The sequence below is a fragment of the Squalius cephalus genome (assembly GCF_949319135.1).
Source record: "Squalius cephalus genome assembly, chromosome: 16".
Lineage (NCBI taxonomy): Eukaryota > Metazoa > Chordata > Actinopteri > Cypriniformes > Leuciscidae > Squalius > Squalius cephalus.
Window position 1 is genome coordinate 32491161 of NC_137137.1, and position 16056 is coordinate 32507216.

The window sequence follows — 16056 nt, forward strand, 5'->3', positions numbered from 1 at the left end:
TATATATAAAGATCTAATGCAAGAAAAGTAGTCATTTCTGCATGTTCACACTTGTTTATTACACTAATTGTAACTTTAATAGTTCATATATTAAGTGTAATGAGAAACTCTTAATCTATTAGAGCTGCTGCAAATTTACAACTCAACTGTTCGCAGAGTGAGCATATGTATTATCTTTTGTAATACTGACAATATTTTTAAAAAACCCCATAAGCTAATATTGTTACTTGGCCAACAGATGTATTTGTCCTTCTATCTGGAGCATTTAGAAAAAATAAAATAGGCCACATAGAAGCATTGATAATAGACGTTAAACAATTAGGCAGCGAGTGATAATGTCCTGCTTATAGCTGTCTGATTCTTACACGGTGGCCCCAATCTTATCTTCTGTAAAAAGGCTGTCTTCCAGAATGTCCCATTGTGCGTCTGTGACTGCCCACATGCTCTGCAAACACAAGGCCGATTATCACTTCTCTTGCTGTTGACAAAATTTCCTTCAGTTTCCAGTTGTCCCTTGATTTCCCATTCAGGTTATTTGGGTTGGGTATTGCCTTCTTGAAAAATAAATGAGATAAGAGCCATATGTGCACACACTATATAGAGTGTGTTTTCTTTACACAGGTTTACAGAGATAACGTTATGACCTGTTTTATATTCAAAATTGCTGTCAATCATGTAAGGTTGTCCTCCTTAACTGACCTTGTAAGACTTATTAGTTATGTTATCAATTGGGATGTTACCCAGATTACTTCTAGTCTTATTTTGTTTGACTGATTACACATTTAATCAGTAAATGTGGAACCAAAGCACAGCTGGGCCACGGTTTAGTTTAGACTAGAAATACAACAAATCCATTCTTAAGCCTTCTCTGTCACTCTGACAATACACATTAAAAGTCACGTTATGATCTGATCTGGACTGATGGAGCAGGGTAGCAGTGAAATTTTAAAGTGTCTCTATTATGCTTTTTCGAATATCACCTTTCATGCAGTGTGTAATATAGCTGTTTGTGAATGTAAAAGGTCTGCAAAGTTTTAAAGACCAAAGTGCACAACAAATAAATGTATTGTCTCCTAAATGAAATAAGCAATTCTGACCTGCCTGAAACGAGTCATCAGTAATTCCCATCTTACTTCCTGTTACAAACATACGTAATGTAATAGATTTGCATAATGGCAGTCTATGGTCTTCATTGGCTGCCTGTGAACAACATCTACTTTTCTCCGCCCTCAAACACTGTAGTTGTAGTTGAGACCGGAAGAGTTTGTTTTGTGTTGTCGACATGTTGAGAAGACGCTGTTTTCTGCTGCGAAAGCAAATCTACTTTGATCCACTTCCAAAGGATGAGACTCGCGCTGGAATTGGTATGGTAAAACTAACGGCATTGTTGAAGTTTGTATCACTGTATCAAGTGCTGAGGAAGATTCGGATCTGAAATTTAGAAATGCTAATGGGCGTTTGGTTTCCGACACGCTTCGTAAGTGGTAGATTAATTTCAAGACTGGGCCATCTGACCAATCAGAGCTGAGCAGGCTCTCGGAAAGGAGGGGTTTATAGAGATCGAATCTTTTATCGAACTGTTTCAGACACTGTGAGAAAAGAGCTGATGTTTCAATGTATATTATGAGAAAATTAAAGTGTTTTTGGCCTTGAATGCATGTAAACATATTGTAGGAGACTCCAAAACAAAATTAGCCACTTTAACCTTAAAAGGATATGGAAAAAAAAACTCAAACTAAAGTTGATACAATGGTGGACCTCCTCTACATTCAACATTTTCTGCTTTTTTTTCATAAGATACAATGACATTTAGATGGAATTTCTTTGACAAGAAAAAAAATGTAGGGCGGGACTTGATTTTGTCCATTGGGACTTGATTGGATGGTTGTGGTTTGCTATTGGTGGATCTCATGTGAGTGACAGGTTGCCCCGCCCTCGTGCCAGTAAACATACATGAGAAGAGATGTTGCTGCAAGAGAGAGGGGAAGTTATTTTGATTAAAGATTAAGAGGCAGGAATTAACAAAAAAAATAAAAGATGCATGAAGAAATCAATAAATCATTTATTCTGCGATATTCTATAAAATATAAGAATTGTCCATTTTGATGACTTTAAAAAGAATAATTCACCCCAAAATAAAAATTCTGTCAGTATTTCTCTGTGGAAGAAATCTTGTGGAAATAAAATTTTTCACACTGGTCTTTTCCATACAACAATACTTCATAACCACATCCATATACAGTGGAGAGCAGGATTGTCATATATTATAACTGTATGTATTATTTTTTATATAGAGAGATTTTTTTTACATGCACTCACACAAACTAATGTAATATTTCAGAATATGGGTTTGAAATGACATGAGGGTGAGTAAATGTCAACAGATTTTTCATTTTTGTAGTAAAGGTTTACTAGTTTGCCGTAGGTCCACTTTCTAGGTGGCATACCTCCACTAAGCTATAGCAGTGTTAGAGTGCAGTTAGAGTAAAAAGTACTGTACTGCATAAAGAGGGAAGAGTAAACAGCAGATAGGTCTACTTCTATCTTCATGCGTGACTTGTGTAAATTGTCTCTAAGCAACTGTGGCTCTCAATATGGTTCTGAAATGGCTAATGGGTTGTAAAGTTCACAGAAAATTATGATAAACAACTATCCCTGCTGAAAAGGAGAAGACTTTTATATTTACCCTCTAGTGTAACATGCCTTTTGAGTTGAGTGTTGCCGGTTGTGTTTTGCTGAGATGTTGCTGAGGCTGATGAAAGTCACAGTGAAACATTTCTTCAGTTTTGAGGAAACACCGGAGTTGTGTAAGAGCAACCCTTGTGCCAGTGGGTCGTCTGAAAGCTGCACCAGTCCATGAATAAAGCATCAGGTGCCGTGCAACTCTGATTTGTTTTTTAGGAACTCTTTGAAATAAATCAGATGGATAAATAATAAATGCATACAGTCGGAGAGGAGACAAGATAAAGCAGAACACAAACACAGAGAGAGGTGTAGGAAGAGAAAAGGAAATCACAAACACTAAATTACCTTAAAAACATCTTTAATTACTTCCTCGTCATGACTTTTATCAGTAGCTTCCTTATTGTATCAACATAATTGCTTTATAACAATAACATAACTATATTTGAATTTTTATAACATAACATTATACATTTTCACATATATAGGTTATTAATTATATAAATCATTTTATGGTATGCAACTATGCATTGTTTTTAACAAGGAAATATGTTTTCCTATTAACCTTACATATACATTTGCATAAAATATAAATTTTTAGTTTTTATTTTATACAACCAAAATACATTTTTGAGGAAAATGTAGCTATATGGCAAATCTCTACCACAATGGAAAATAATAGAGAGAAAAAATCCTCTTAGAAGTTGATGTATAAATATACCAATTCACATAAGAAACTCTTGGAACACCTACAAACTCGGTGAAACTGGGTGAATTTTATCATTAACAATTTAATATTGCTCCCAAAGCTGAGCTCAACTTCCCTTTAGGAGTTCCCTCTACTTGCCCTTTCTGTAGAATATAATTGTTTAATTTGTTTAATACATAAAAATCATTATATTGTGTATATAGTGTCATATTTATGCTATAGTAAGCATGTTATATAGTAAGTGTATTACTATAAACATTTCTAATTAAGTAAATAAATTCAGTAATATAAATGATTCCACCATCTAAAAACAATACCGATGAGGAAATGCATTAGAGGTACAGAACTGCCATTTATAAAAAAGATCATAGGAACCATTTTAACATACGACTATGTAAGAAAACTTCTGTAAATAAAAAAACATCAGGAGGTGCCAGTAGCTCAGGGGGCCAGATAGGTGCCGGTAGCTCAGGGGGCCAGGGAGGAGCCGGTAGCTCAGGGGGCAAGATAGGTGCCAGTAGCTCAGGGGGCCAGGAAGGAGCCGGTAGCTCAGGGGGCAAGATAGGTGCCAGTAGCTCAGGGGGCCAGGAAGGAGCCGGTAGCTCAGGGGGCAAGATAGGTGCCAGTAGCTCAGGGGGCCAGGGAGGAGCCGGTAGCTCAGGGGGCAAGATAGGTGCCGGTAGCTCAGGGGGCCAGAGAAGAGGCGGTAGCTCAGGGGGCAAGATAGGTGCCAGTAGCTCAGGGGGCCAGGAAGGAGCCGGTAGCTCAGGGGGCAAGATAGGTGCCAGTAGCTCAGGGGGCCAGGAAGGAGCCGGTAGCTCAGGGGGCAAGATAGGTGCCAGTAGCTCAGGGGGCCAGGGAGGAGCCGGTAGCTCAGGGGGCAAGATAGGTGCCGGTAGCTCAGGGGGCCAGAGAAGAGGCGGTAGCTCAGGGGGCAAGATAGGTGCCGGTAGCTCAGGGGGCCAGGAAGGAGCCGGTAGCTCAGGGGGCAAGATAGGTGCCAGTAGCTCAGGGGGCCAGGAAGGAGCCGGTAGCTCAGGGGGCAAGATAGGTGCCAGTAGCTCAGGGGGCCAGGGAGGAGCCGGTAGCTCAGGGGGCAAGATAGGTGCCGGTAGCTCAGGGGGCCAGAGAAGAGGCGGTAGCTCAGGGGGCAAGATAGGTGCCGGTAGCTCAGGGGGCCAGGGAGGAGCCGGTAGCTCAGGGGGCCAGAGAGGAGGCGGTAGCTCAGGGGGCAAGATAGGTGCCGGTAGCTCAGGGGGCCAGGGAGGAGCCGGTAGCTCAGGGGGCCAGATAGGTGCCGGTAGCTCAGGGGGCCAGAGAGGAGCCGGTAGCTCAGGGGGCCAGATAGGTGCCAGTAGCTCAGGGGGCCAGGGAGGCGCCAGTAGCTCAGGGGGCAAGATAGGTGCCGGTAGCTCAGGGGGCAAGATAGGTGCCGGTAGCTCAGGGGGCCAGGGAGGAGCCTGTAGCTCAGGGGGCAAGGTAGGTGCCGGTAGCTCAGGGAGAAGCTGGTAGCTCAGGGGCCCAGATAGGTGCCAGTAGCTCAGGGGACCAGGGAGGAGCCAGTAGCTCAGGGGGCCAGGGAGGAGCCAGTAGCTCAGGGGGCCAGGGAGGAGCCGGTAGCTCAGGGGGCCAGATAGGTGCCGGTAGCTCAGGGGGGCAGGGAGGCGCCAGTAGCTCAGGGGGCAAGATAGGTGCCGGTAGCTCAGGGGGCAAGATAGGTGCCGGTAGCTCAGGGGGCCAGGGAGGAGCCTGTAGCTCAGGGGGCAAGGTAGGTGCCGGTAGCTCAGGGAGAAGCTGGTAGCTCAGGGGCCCAGATAGGTGCCAGCAGCTCAGGGGACCAGGGAGGTGCCGGTAGCTCAGGGGGCCAGGGAGGAGCCAGTAGCTCAGGGGGCCAGGGAGGAGCCGGTAGCTCAGGGACCCAGATAGGTGCCAGTAGCTCAGGGGGCCAGGGAGGTGCTGGCAGCTCAGGGGGCCAGATAGGTGCCGGTAGCTCAGGGAGCCAGGGAGGTGCTGGTAGCTCAGGGGGTCAGGGAGGAGCTGGTAGCTCAGGGAGCCCGATAGGTGCCGGTAGCTCAGGGGGCCAGGGAGGAGCCGGTAGCTCAGGGGGCCAGATAGATGTTAGAGTGCAGTTAGAGTAAAAAGTACTGTACTGCATAAAGAGGGAAGTGTAAACAGCAGTTAGGTCTAAGCTTCTATCTTCATGCGTGACTTGTGTAAATTGTCTCTAAGCAACTGTGGCTCTCAATATGATTCTGAATGGCTAATGGGTGGTAAAGTTCACAGAAAATTACGATAAACAACTATCTCTGCTGAAAAGGAGAAGACTTTTATATTTACCCTCTAGTGTAACATGCCTTTTGAGTTGAGGGTTGCCGGTTGTGTTTTGCTGAGATGTTGCTGAGGCTGATGAAAGTCACAGTGAAACATTTCTTCAGTTTTGAGGAAACACCGGAGTTGTGTAAGAGCAACCCTTGAACCAGTGGGTCGTCTGAAAGCTGCACCAGTCCATGAATAAAGCATCAGGTGCCGTGCAACTCTGATTTGTTTTTTAGGAACTCTTTGAAATTAATCAGATGGATAAATAATAAATGCATACAGTCGGAGAGGAGACAAGATAAAGCAGAACACAAACACAGGGAGAGATGAAGGAAGAGAAAAGGAAATCACAAACACTAAATTACCTTAAAAACATCTTTAATTACTTCCTCGTCATGACTTTTATCAGTAGCTTCCTTATTGTATCAACAGATTTATAACAATAACATAACTATATTTGAATTTTTATAACATAACATTATACATTTTCACATATATAGGCTATTAATTATACAAATCCTTTTATGGTATGCAACAATCCATTGTTTTAAACAAGGAAATATGTTTTCCTATTAACCTTACATAATACAGGGAGCCGGTAGCTCAGGGAGCCAGATAGGTGCCGGTAGCTCAGGAGGACAGGGAGGAGCCGTTAGCTCAGGGGACCAGGGAGGAGCCGGTAGCTCAGGAGGCCAGGGAGGAGCCGGTAGCTAAGGGGACCAGGGAGGAGCCGGTAGCTCAGGGGACCAGGGAGGAGCCGGTAGCTCAGGGGGATAGGGAGGAGCCGGTAGCTCAGGGGGACAGGGAGGAGCCGGTAGCTCAGGGGACCAGGGAGGAGCCGGTAGCTCAGGGGACCAGGGAGGAGCCGGTAGCTCAGGGAGCCAGGGAGGAGCCGGTAGCTCAGGGGCACAGGGAGGAGCCGGTAGCTCAGGAGGAGCCGGTAGCTCAGGGGGCCAGGGAGGAGCTGGTAGCTCAGGGGCACAGGGAGGAGCCGGTAGCTCAGGGGTTCAGGGAGGAGCCGGTAGCTCAGGGGTTCAGGGAGGCGCCGGTAACTCAGGGGGCCAAGGAGGAGTCGGTAGCTCAGGGGGTCAGGGAGGAGCCGGTAGCTCAGGGGTTCAGGGAGGCGCCGGTAACTCAGGGGTTCAGGGAGGCGCCAGTAGCTCAGGGGTTCAGGGAGGAGCCGGTAGCTCAGGGGTTCAGGGAGGCGCCGGTAACTCAGGGGGCCAAGGAGGAGCCGGTAGCTCAGGGGGTCAGGGAGGAGCCGGTAGCTCAGGGGGTCAGGGAGGAGCCAAACTTGTGCCATGTGATCTCCTGTCTATTGTCTTACTCCGCCCATCTTGTTAACTAATAATTGGTTCATTTGCCCCACCTGTCCTCTCTTCTTACCTGCTTTGTGTGCTCTCCCTATGTATTCTCCTTGTGTTTGCAGTGCTGTGTGAGTTAGTCATCTAAGGTATCCTCCTGCCAAGTCTTGCTCTCTCATTGATGTCTTACACAGGGTAGTTTTGTGATATTTTTTTGTTTTAATAAAAAGCCCATTGCTCTGCTCTACCCATTTATAATTATGCAAAACTAAAATGTGTAATTAGGATTTCAGAGAAATTCAGAGACCTACCTGCAGAGTTCAGATCTGTCTGTAATTATCGAGATTTTAATTAGCTGCTTCAGTAATGTTGGAGCTGAGCTTTGCAGGAAGGTAGATCTCCAGGAACAGAATTGGACACCCCTGCAGTAATACAATCTTTTTTTCTTCTTCTTTTTTTTTGCGCATAAGAAAAGTTGCACAAGAAATGCATTTAATAGCACAAGGTGTTGCAGAAGATGGAGTCATTATTATGGGCCACAGATGGAGGAAAGCTGTCATCTACACCTTCTACACTGAGTTTGTTCTCATTTGGAGGAGACTGAGAGCACCAGAAGATCTGTTATCTTTGACTTCTGAAGCACAGCATGAGGTATCAGATCAAAGACCAAGGAAATGGTGTTTCAGATGGTGAAGTAACATCTCACTCTGCTCCTGTCTGGGCTGCCCATGGGTAAATAGTTTTTCTTACAGCGATGGAATTAATTGGAAAGGACTTTCTGTTTCTGTAAGTTTCTTTGAGTGAGTCACAGTTTCACTCAGTTTGGACTGTGTTTTCCTGTTTGCACCATTTCCCGCCACTAATAACTGTGTTTTAGTATTCACCTCATTTATATCTATATTTTAGTTCCCTTGTTTTTGTTCATTGTTTTCCGATCTTGTCTGTGGTTGATGTATGACAGTACTCTCTTTATGTGGATTTACCTGTGGATTTATTAAAGACTGCCTTATTTATCTTCATCTTTGTGTTTAGCAACATAGTCCATGACATCAGCTCTGCTCTTCTACGTGGATTCTGTTTGAGGCATAACAGTGTACGTACTATAAAAGAGACGAATATCCAAAAAGTATGTCTTTACATTCACGTTTTATTCCTGAGGTTGTACTGAATTAAACAGATGTTTCTATATGCTTAAAGAATGCTTAATTGGGTATTTGAAAAGTTATTACCTTAAACCAAATAATATTCTGCTTGCTAAAAGATCAAATGTGCCTAGAAGTGTCATTTCCCAACCTCCAGCTGTTTTGACTGCAGTCATGGAGACACTATGCAGTGTTTTGTAGGGTGAGAAGGGAAAGCCTTTGATGAATATTTTATGAGCATCATTCAGCTAGTTTTCTTTGGCATGACAGCTGTGAAGAGTCCTATGCTCTCTTGAAACATCCTTTCTGTCAAATAGAATGGCATGCAGAAAAAGATGATAGTATGAGAGAGTCTTTCTAAAATCCCATCAGCTAACTTCAAGTTTAATGTAAAGCTAAGTGACTTTGTCATCAAAGTATATTGTAAAGCTTAAGTTTATTTTATTTAGCAGATATTTTTGAGTAAGACATCTTTGTTAAATAAACTACAGGACAGGACTCAAACTTCCTCAAACATCCTATCACGTTATACAAAAGGACTGTGACCACTGGACATATTATGTAGGCTATGTAATAACTGCATTAACATTTTAACAATGTGAAATAAATTCGTTCATCTGAATTTTCAGTATGAACTAAATGTAGAGTTGGCTTAATTTTATCCATTAATGATTGAATCTCATGAAGTATTTAAATAATATAATTTTTTCTCAACCTCCGGGGCCTGGTTATGTAATAGTAAGTTTGATGAAAGCTTATGAAAACATGCAAAAAAGCCTTCTTTTTACTTGCTACATTCAATCGAACAATGTCCAGAAATGTTGTGCTGATGTATTGTTTTTCTTCAAACATGCACATAACATTCGCTTTAAATCAGAGGGTTGTTATCCATCAAGCTGGTTTTATGTGATTGATGCAAGACTAGTTTGGAAGCTTATGTATCCCAGAAAGCATATAAATCATATTTATTTCTTGTAGTGCCACAGTTGCTAGATGATGCATGGTGCTTCTGTGTGTCAAATCCCGATATTCATGATGACGCTCATACATTAAAGTGATATGAAATCTAAGTTTCTGTTGAAAAGAGAAATACTAGTCGACAATTTAACTTCATCATGAGCAGTTATGGTGACAGGGCATCTGCATTGAAACAAATTGTCATCATTTATTTATTTATTTATTTATTTAATTATTTATTTATTTAACATATTTTGTTGTTCCTCTATTTTTTTTTTTTTATCAGCACTAGCAAGTGATACATTTCTGAGTGAAACAGGATCTTCAGCATGAAATTTTGTCTGGGATTTTGTCATTGTAATTTTAGGATATTATGGAATATAGGAGTAATATTATTAGTTAATATTATTTTTATTCTGTGTGGCTTTGATTATGTCAGCAGAAATAAAGGTAATAAAGGAAGCCAAGAAAGCAATAACATATTATGGGTCATAACTACGATTTAAACTAAAGACTATACTGGCTAATGTAAAAGAGGCCAAAAAAGGACAAGCTCTTTGATATGTTCTACTTTTCTTGAGACAAGGAATTCTTACTGCTTTCTTGATGACATAATGTTGTCTTTAAATATAATAAAAATAAAAAATAATAATATCTGGGGCTAATGAAAGTAATGTCCTCCTGCAGAAAAACACTTCTGTCACGCTAAACTGCAGTCGAACACTGTGGGCTGCAGCTGGATTCTTTCAAGGATCGGCCAGTGCTCAGTTTTTCTCATCTTTACTTATCACAAGACTTCATCCATCTGTCAACACATTATAGGCCTCGGATCAGCAGTGAGTAAGCAGTCAGGATACGGATTCATCAAGGCCGAATGAAGCTAAATGATCAGGACCTTCTGTTGGTCTCCTCCCCTCCCAGAACCCCTGTAATAAATGAAGCTCATTTCCAAGTTAATAGCTGCCCTCATTTGTCATGCCTTATTTTCATGTTTATCTGTTTCCAGCTGATGCATAATGAGTTTGAGCATGTTTTCCACAATTTATCCACATCTACAGAGGAGTAACAGTGGTCAAAGGTGCTTGTTGATGGAATGAAGCTGCATTATTCATACTGAAAGGATGTGGATAAAATCACTTGCTTTATGTTGCCTTTTTTTAGCAGCTGTTATTGCTAATGGTCCTTCCTCCACAAAATGACCATATAAACCAGCAAAAGCAAAGAGATTGGGGAATAAACAAAAATGACAAATTACTTTTTCCAGTCACGAATGCATATTAAAGGTGTATTCAGTAGTTTGGTGCTAATTTAAAAAGTTTTTACAAAGTTTTACAGAGTCGAATGAATAGTGTAAACTCGCATGAGATGAAGTCTCATAATAGTCATCATAAAAGTTTTGCTGTTTGGTGATGCGAAGAGCGAAAATCAGACTACGGACATCTAATACCATTGTGGCGTCGGTACTTAAAGTACATGAAGAACAGTGATGCTAATGCTAGCCAAAGTACTAATTAATGCACTTTTAATCCATATTTGAATGTACAAACATTTGCCATTTAAACTAACTATAGTTTTGCCAATATGCCACAGTTGCTATCTTTGAAGAAGCTACAAACATATACAATACATTTTTGCATTTGGCAAATGCTTATATTTAAGTCCCTCCAGCTTTTAATGATGTTAATATGTCTATGTGGTGTTTTTAATATGTTTTAAGACAAACCATGTGTAAATTCATAAGTCGACAGCATTGCTGAGTATTTTCTCCTTAAAACTGCAGTGACCAAAGACAGTCTCAAAAACACGCTTTGAAATCGCTGGTGTTTCTGACGACACAAATACCTTATAACCAATCAGATCAACGTGTGATTGTCCAACATGATCTCACGACCAATTCGTACGAATTCGTATGAGTGATAAAAAGGTGGCTGATTTGTATGAATTCGTACGACCTCACTCGTACGAATTTGCACGATTTGTCTAAACCCACGTGATGGGTATAGGTTTAGAGGTGGAGTCAGGGGTAGGTCATTCGTATGAAAAATATGTTAGCAAAAATCGCACTAATTCGTACGAGTGAGGTTATGAATTCGTACGAATTAGCCACCTTGTAGAATTCGTACGAATTGCCGTGAGATCAGGCTGGATAGTCAACAAGTGGATCTCTGATTCAAGCTTAAGGCATTAAGAAAAAAATTTCCAAGAAAAAACGTTTCAATATGTAATTTTGGTGATTAAAGATGATTTTTAGGGGATAAAATGTTTGACTACAGGGGGACGTAAAACAAAAAAAAACAAAAAAACATTTGGGTCATCTACATTTTAGCCGTCCCTGCATTCCATTGTAATCAATCTCATTTCATTACCATGCCAGTACTATCCATGCTCTACTATGGTTTTTACATTAGTAACTACCCAGCAAGCAATTTTGCGTTTAAAAGATGTCTAATAGCCGTCCAAACACAGCCCAGATGTCTGGCTAAAACCAGTCAAAATTTGGGCTGGCAGTGAAAATGTAATAGACGTCTGACCATAGCCCAAGAATAGACTAGTCATCAATTAGATAACAAAGAAATGAAATGAAACAAAAACACCTTAATCACTGTTTACTTTGCTTACATGATGGAATATCATACTGCAAGTTGATTTGGCAAAAACGACATGTAACCAAATTCAAGGTTATTTTGGCTTGAAGTGTTTTACTCATAGCCGGACTACATCGGGTCTTTAGTTAAACTAGACGGTGAAATGACGGCTATTGCTTGCTGGGATATAGCTGTGACACTATTTTGGTTGGTAGTACTCGTGGTACATATTTCAGGCGAGGTTGCATGTCCATGTTTCCTTGTGTTTGAAAAAAGACACTCAAAAGGCAAAGCTTGGGAATGGTGCAAGCTCCCATTATAAATATAGTGCTTTTGCAGAACATTTCACACACAGTTCATACACCATAATCGCATGCCTTTATTTGTATTTGTGCTTGGTGCTTTACAACTGTCATTTAGTGTAATTGCTTTAGTGTAGAGCAGGTGCTGGATCTCAGCTGTAATTAAATAGACTATTTCAGTGCATTTCAGGCAATCCATTTAGTATTCCATTTAATGTTGTGCCATAATATTTCTGTAACAGATACGTGAACACAAAATGACGGATGAGATGTATTTACACAGGTGGCTCATGTAGAGAAGTGCCACATGTGGTTGTGGGGACTGGTGATGTTTAAATAAATAAAGTACTGTTTTCTTCCTCCCAGCAAATGGTGTTTTAAACAGAAAGATGATTAAATATCCCAAACGATTCAGGCTGTCTTTACGTGAGGTTATCCAGGATTCTTGTGAATTCCACACGTTCATGTCTTGCTTTTGCAATAAAAAATATTTAATGTTGGTGATAAAAATGTATACACGATGTGCTCGTCTGTGTTCTTTTATTCTCTGTTAACTTCAGAACATGTGTTCTGGTGCCATATAATAATATCAATTCTCCATATATGGATACAAAACTCTGAGACTTGACATCCTGTGAATAAGGCATGAATTTCACAGTTGCTGAGAACTGAATCCTAAGGCAATAAGGCAAATTGGAACATACGAATGGGAGGTAGAAAGAGAGAAACACAGCATAAGGTTGGAAAAAAACAGAGCTTATTATAGGCATGGATTGGCGGATAGAAAGAGAGAAAATTAAAGTGACAGACGCTCATTAATACAGCTCATTCTGCTGTCTGTGTCCTGTCAAATCTCTTTCTGCAGTTTTCCATGAGGCTGTCGGATTAATTGTGACCTTGGACCACAAAACCAGTCACAAGGGTAAATTTTTTGAAATTGAGATGTATACATCATCTGGAAGCTGAATAAATAAGCTTTCCAGTGATGTATGGTTTGTTAGGATAGGACAATATTTGGTCGAGATACAACTATTTGAACATCTGGAATCTGAGGGTGCAAAAAAATCGAAATATTGAGAAAATCTCCTTTAAAGTTGTGCATTTATGTTTGCGATTGTGCTGCATTCACTCAGAAAAATAAATGTTTTATATATTTACTGTAGGATATTTACAAAATATCTTCATGGAACATGAACTTTTGGCATACTTTGGCTACTTGTGACTGGTTTTGTGATCCAGTGTCATATTTTTCTAAGTCTTTGCAGGAATTACTCAAGCTCCCATTCACACTCATTAGAAGTGAAGTCAGACTGCTGTGGCACGACATGCTAAACCCTAATAGGACCTATTATGTGAGGTAATTAACATTTTAGTACACGTGGAAGAGAAAGATATGTTGTGTGTGAGTTGTTTCTATTCATTTTTGTCTGCCCTGCCTTAAATATGCATGACCTGATGTAGACGCTGTCCATAAAGCACATTCATACATCAGCTGGGATGTCTCATTTGAGTGCTCATGCTGTTCTGTGCAATCCTTTCATTTTTTTTTCAGTTATTCAGCAGTTCACTCAATTCAGAACATGACACCCAATCTGTTGTTCGGTAGCATAAAATTAGACACATTATTAGTCAAAAGGTTTGACATCCCTTGTGTAAAAGAAGTGCGCATAATTGTATTGAATGTACACTTCAAATCTTAAAAGTATATTTTTTTATAACTGTACTTGCAGCAAATATATAATTTTACTGAAGTAAAAGGTCACAGAAGTAAAACTTAAAGAAAGGACACTTCATGACTTCATTTCTTAAAACTATGTTTCTTTAAGAAAATTTACTTCATAATCATGTCAAATTAAAGTGTAATTACATATATAATGCATGACATACAAGTTTCATTAGAAATTTCATTAAAGTACATTTTAGTTACTGTAAGACTGAAAATGCTGGTTGAGGCCTGCATGAGGCAAAAGGCCCTGATGGCTAATTAACATTCGACCTCCCCCACACGGCCTGACTTCCTCTCACAAACTACTTAGAACAACTCATAGAAGAACATGGTTTAATGTGAATGTTTATCATTGACTGTTATGTTTTTGGTGTCATTTGAAATGTCTCAAAATGAGTGGTACAGATATCTCATATCCAGATAGATAAAATAAAAGGAAATAAGGTTTATAGAAGTTTAGAGAAAACTGGTCCAGATAATGCTACCCCCCTTTTGTTGAATAAGAAGCCATTTTGAGGGTGGCCTCCCCCATCCTCCATGTTACCTGGTCAAGGGGATAAAGGAAGGTGTGCTCCGGGTCTCTGGGCTCTTCTTTGCTGGACACGAATGGAATAGGGTCTCTGTCTCTCTCTCCCTCTCTCTCTCTCTCTCCCTCTCTCTCTCTTTCTCTTTCTTTCCCTTTCTCTCTCTCTATCTCAGGTACAAGCTGGGTAAGATTCTTTGGTGTAACCAATGTATAATCATGTTCTAGATATTTGAATTGATTGATCTCTGATATCTGAAATATTAAATTGTTACATGGGATTATTCTAACTGATTTTGACATTGTTCATTTAATGGTTAAAAGGAATAGTCAAACATTCGCTCACTTTTAGTGAGGCACAGATATTATTAAAACCTCTCATTTATGGAGTCAGATGAATTAACGAGAGAATACATGATTAATGTATTGCATTTAACCAACCAATACTTTGCATGAGAAAAGGACAGTAACACGTGATACCTTCCCCGTGTATTGGCGAACCGGCAATTGGACCAATATAGCGGGCCTTACATTACCATAAATGAAAGAATGAAAGAACTGAAAGAACATAAATGAAAGAACTGTTAAGAATGTAAAAATGTGATCCTTGAAATGTAAGTCGCTTTGGATAAAAGTGTCTGCCAAAATGCATAAATGTAAATGCTTGTTATACACCACAAATGCTACCACAAATTTCAAAGACAATAGAAGTAATTGTGAAGTTACATAAATGGGTCAAAAACTTATGTAATAAGTTACATATTTCTAAATGGGTCAAAAAGGCACTCTTAAGTTCAACTAATTTAAACTTAAATTTAAACTATACTTAATTTTCATTTAATTGCAAATAACATGCAATTCACTTTTCACCTGGAGTTTGATTGACAGTTTATCCGCCATTTTGTCCGACAAACAAATCAGACTGTAGAGTAAGTATTTACATCGGTGGACTTGAACTTGAAAAATGGTGTGTATTGATGTCTTTCCGTGGTTGAAACAATATACCTTCTGATGTTCATTCATGTTTATTTTTTGCTTTAACTAGTAGTAAAGATGACCGGTTCAAGCCACTTGAACTGAGGCACTGCCTACAGCAATCTATTTAACACATTAAAGAGCCACAAAAAACGGTATTTATTGTTTAAATTTCTTTGAAAGCTGAGACTTTGTTTCATACCAAATGTAACCTGCTCTGTCTCTCTGTCGTGTGTCGCCGCATTGTCAGTTTACATGCACCCTCATAATGTGATTATAATGGAATTTTGGCAATATTGCAATTAATCTTTACCTCATGTAAACGCAATACTTTGATCAAACTAATGCTATTAAGCTCATAATTGTAGTAGTAACCATATTCGCATTAAACTATGTTGGCGTACGCTGATTTTAATCGCAATAAACAGGCATGTAAACACCTTAATCTCATTATTACTGCTCTGACCAAAGTGCACATGTGCTCAGTTCTTCACGGATGTCGTGACATTATTCTAAAGTTTTCTCTTCTCCAAATCACTAAACTCTGTCAACACAACTCTGCTCCATATCTTCATCCAGACGGAGCGATGAACGCGACGCAATGTATTTTTCACTGCGTGGGAATGTTTCCATGTGCACCAATAATACGATTATTTCAAATAATCGGAGTAAGGTCTTGCAGTAAGATGTTTACATGACATGAGCAAACCTCTTCACTCCTGTTTACATGCAATTTTCATTATTCTGATTATTCACTTTAAAATGTGGTTATTACTGGCCGCTGTTTTAATCTTCATACATCAAATGCAAATTACATTTCTATGGACGTATTGGG